Consider the following 5,295-nt stretch of genomic DNA (forward strand, 5'->3'; position numbering starts at 1 on the left):
GGGGGGGGGGGGGGTATTAAAGGTAAAAACAAATTTAAGAAACATTTTATCGACTTAAAATAAAATCAACAAGTAAGAAAAATAAAAATACTTGAATAAACATTTGAAATTGTTTTTCTATTTTTACAACTTGAAATTTGAATTGATAAACATCAACTGTATCCAAAATAGGAAAAACCTTTCAGACTAAAACCTTTAAAAACTTTTATTTTAACATATTATGCAGATATTAAACTGAGTGGTTTTTAAAACGTATTTAGCTACAGAAAAGTTTGGCAAAGAACAGGTATAAAAACCTAAAAAAATCTGCCTAACTCTATTTGCTTGGAAACATAAAACCTGAAATAAAGATTTTTTTAGGCATTTTCTGATTTATCTCAAATTGATTTTGTGACAAGTTGGTCAAGAAAACTCTAATTCTTTTTCACTTTTTATCAATTTGGTAAATTTTGAAAAAGTCATTATTAATTTATTAGATTGTATACGTCAAACAAAAGTAAATTGCCGGTTCGCCTGAAATTTTATTATTTTTAATCATAACTCGTCTTTTTAACAGCTATTAAGAAGAATAAAAATATTTCGAATTTCTAATATGTCACCGCCCACCGGATACATTTTCTTTTCTTAAATTTGTGCGTTAAATAAAAACCAGATGAGCTACTACAAGGTCACAAAACCGTACCAGTAATACCGCAGAAATTTTACCTTTTTCTTCTGTTTAGTTTACTCTGACGTTGCGAATAAAAAGCCGGAAATTCTATGGTTCACTATTTGGTGAAAAAAACCGTGAAGGGGGTATTTAATTCAAGTGTAAAATTCACAACTATCATGAACTTGTAAACTTCGTAATTTAGATAATCATATGAATTTGTGTTCAATAAATTGAATTATGATTGAAGAAAAAATTATTTCAAATATAATAGAAATGATTTTTTTTGATTTTCCGAAATTTACGAAAGACAAATTGATCCTGCTGTGTTTAATGACGTGAAAACATTGACCGTGTTTTAATACATTGCAGTTCTCAAGATAGATAGATAGATAGATAGATAGATAGATAGATAGATAGATAGATAGATAGATAGATAGATAGATAGATAGATAGATAGATAGATAGATAGATGATAGATAGTAAAATTGATTAATTGTCCAAAGTGTTGAGTTACACGGAAAAAGGGTTAATCGAGTTATAATTGACATATTTTATTTTATTAATCATTTACATAGAAAATGCAATTCTAAACATTTTGGGATTCTCCATTTTTTTACAAGAAACTTGAGAAAATGTAAGTTCTAGATGGTTAATTATAACTTAAAAGTACTTATACACTGTACAGTACAAACATTTGTGTTATATTTTTTCTTTACCGCACATTCTTTAAGGGATTGTAAGTGTAACGCAGAGATGACAATGTCCTATTCGCAACAGTATTAGCCTTAAAAGCTTTGTTTGATCAAGCATTTATAAGATCTGCATATTATTTGTTTACTAAACTGTTTATTTTGATTTGTGGCTTCTCTGAAAAAGTTGCTTGCGCATTTCTTGCTTAAGATCACGCTTTTGTAGTTCCTGTAAGTTCTCTTTTATGTGTGGATTCCTGAAAACTGCTAGCTAGCTAAATACCTTATTATTACAACTCAATAAAGTCATTAAGAGTCATTAGAGGCTAGAGATGAACTTCCTTTTACTAATTACATTTAGAGATGTTTAAAAACTTCATTTCTTTGATAAATGAATTCTAGTATTGTTGAAGCGAACCTAACATACAGAACAATTTGTTAGAAAACGGTGATTAGGCTTTTTCTAAAACTTTTGAAAAATAGGAGAAGGGGGGAGGGAAGTTTTAATAGATCAAAATTTGAAATATCAAAGGTTTACACCATCAGGTTGCACAGATATATACTTAGTTTGGAGGGTGGACTAATAATTTTCCATATAATGTAAAAATAATATTGATAATGGACTCATGCATTTCTACATAAACCTTCCTCGTTAATGTAATTTTAGCTTAAATACAAAAAATAAAATGCAATTTTTTCAATGCACTCATCCATGCAATATTTGATACAAAATCTTTAGCTTAAAGACTTTTGACTGAATGCAATAAACCATTGTAATGCATTTCACAAGCTTTTAACAGTTTTTCCTCAATTAGCATAATGAAAAGATTTGAAAGAAAAGGATGAAAAATTAGCACAATTCTCATGCATATATCGTATAAACGTATAAAAGCATTTTAATTTGAGAGTAAACAATTTTTTAAAAATTCTTTTGGCTTGATTAAATTTATCTATTCAGTTCCATATTCTTTCTATCCATCTATCAATCCTTTCCATACTATATGTTTTCCATCCAACCATCTATCCTTTCTATCCATCTGTCAATCCTTTCCATACTATATGTTCTCCATCCAACCATCTATCCTTTCTATCCATCTATCCTTTCTATCCATCTATCAATCCTTTCCATATTATATGTTCTCCATCCAACCATCTATCCATCTATCAATCCTTTCCATATTATATGTTCTCCATCTATCCATCTATCCATCTATCAACCCTTTCCATACTATCTTTTCTCAACCCAACCATCTATTCTTTCTATCCATCTATCCTTTCTATCCATCTATCAATCCTTTCCATACTATCTTTTCTCAACCCATTAATCTATCCTTTCTATCCATCTATCCTTTCTATCCATCTATCAATCCTTTCCATATTATATGTTCTCCATCTATCCATCTATCATCCCTTTCCATACTATCTTTTCTCAACCCATCCATCCATCCATCTATCCATCTATCATCTATCCATCAACTTGATTTTCCATATGAAAAGAAGAGCTGCTAAACATCTTTAATCCATTGAACCTAAGTTTCATTTTATAAAAAGATTTAAAGGAAATACCGGACTTAAAGAGAATGTTCTCGTATTTTCATTTGGCATTATAAAAATATGGAATTAATTTGTTTACTTTTGAACATTTACATTTATTAAACACTTAAAAATGAAAATCATGAGACAAAATGGTGGAATAACATAAAAAATTGGAATTTTTTATGCTTGTCTATTTAAAGCAAAATAAGTGAGATTTGTTTAAAAGTCAAAAGTCTAAAAGTACTTTCATTCCTGATATAAAATGGATTTCAAAATTAGATTTAAATTTTGAAGTAAAACTATTAGAATGTGTAAAAAGGTAAATTAGAAGTGCTTTAATTTAATTAATCTTTTCATAGCTGTAGCCTTTCATTTCATTAATGGAATTTAAATCTTTAATTATTAAATTTATTCAAAATCTTGCCAAATGTAGAGATTTAAACATCATACATCATTTTTGACATTTTAAAGATTTTTTTTTCACCCCAGAAAATATGAACTCGAAAAATCCATAAAAATAGATTAAATTTAGCGTCAAAATATATATATTCGCTATGTATGAATTCTTAAATACATTTTGCTTCATTGGTATTCAGCATGAGAATTAAGAGCAAGAGTCTGTAGTTTAAACAGCTGAAACTAGAATTATGTTTAGTTTACACAGCTTAAGTTGGGTTTCTAGAAAAAACTAATGAATTATAAGGGATAGAAGGAAAATTGCGGGTAGAATCGGGCAAGAGGTTATGTAAAGTAGTTGTTAGGGTTTGGTAAAAAGTTATATTGGTGGGGGGGAGTATTTGGACTGCTAGAAACTAGTTTGATCAAAACAATAACAAATGTCGGAACTTTCTTGGGTTGGGTGAGAAGGCCGGGCTTGTTTACTTACTGTTGCTCGTGGAAACATTTATACAAACCCCCCTACCTTCAATATACATACCTTGATTCTACCCCCCTACCTTCAATACACATACCTTGCTTCTGACCATGAAAGCGTTGAATGCTTTAGACCTGACTAGAATATTATTATTAAACCTTTTGTCTCAAATTCAGCTCAAATTAGCCAAATGCATTTTTGCATTCAGGCCATCCATAAAATAAGAAATTGAACACAAAGCACATTGTGGGTTTTTAAAAGAGTGGTTCATATTTTATGCCCCCCCCCTTTTCATATTCAAAAAATATATTACAGGAATATCCTTTAATTTTTATCATCAGATAATTTATCTTACAAATATATTTCAGTTTGTACAAAAAAATCTTTAAAATCCTGTTTCGGACTAAAAGGGTTAAAAGACTGATAACTGTGTACTCTAGATAGCTAACTAGGTGTTTAGTTACAGCCCAGGGCAGATGGGTTGAATTTGCCTTTAAGCCTTTGTGTTAAACATCATATTGCAACAGCAGATTATTAACCAGCGAATCCAGAAGATAAACAAAGAGAGTTAAAAGATTTATAAATCAATAGTAGAGAAAGCAATACAAGTTATCTAAAAAGAGAAAATTTTAAATTTTGTAAGGGAGAAGGATTAAATGGAATGGATTGAAAATATGTTGTGTATGAAGAAGGAATGGATGGGATGGATATAATGTATATGGATATGGATATAATGTATATATGTAAAGTATCTATGCATATAAAGTAGTATTCTCTGTTTGTTTGTTTGTATATCCGATCATAACTCAGAGACCCCATAACCAATTTGCCTCAAATTTTAGTGGGGAACTTGGTAGAGCCATGAGAATGTTCTCAGCTTTGGTTTAAAAATTCCAAGTTGAGCTGATTGAATTTTATAGAGAAAACTCCTGGCAAAGCTGGTTTCCCAAGTTAGTATTAGTATATTAGTATAGCATATATAGTATATTGTGTATGGAGAAGGGAGAAGAGAAGGTTTTATGAGAAGGGTAGAAAGGGTGCTCAAGGCTAATCCTTTACGCAAATAAATATAAAAAGATATTGATAGATAGATAGAGAGATAAATAGATTGATTCAGAGATAGAAATAAAGATAAATAAGCGAATAAAAGAAAAGTAAATATGTACAATGCATCTTGTTATGTTATTTATTTACAAGCTGTATTGTACAGATTTTACATTAATTTGTACGTAAGTTTACATTTACGTTATTACTTTTGACACTTACATTTTCAAATGTAATCATAATTGTGTAAATAAAATCAGTTCCTTATAGTTCAACTTTAATAACAAATACATTTGTCATGCTGTAGTTCTACATTCATATATACAGTTGATGTACAATAACAACGTACACTGTACGTTGTACATTACTGTTATTTCGAATGTACAGCCTGTAAATGGAAAGAAAGGAACTAAATTTGTTGAATGAAACCTTGAGTAATACTAATTCTCTATTGTAAAATCAATTATTTCCTAATATCATTGATTTCTTTAATATCATTG

This window comes from Eurytemora carolleeae, unplaced genomic scaffold (assembly GCF_000591075.1).
Source record: "Eurytemora carolleeae unplaced genomic scaffold, Eaff_2.0 scaffold96, whole genome shotgun sequence".
NCBI lineage: Eukaryota > Metazoa > Arthropoda > Copepoda > Calanoida > Temoridae > Eurytemora > Eurytemora carolleeae.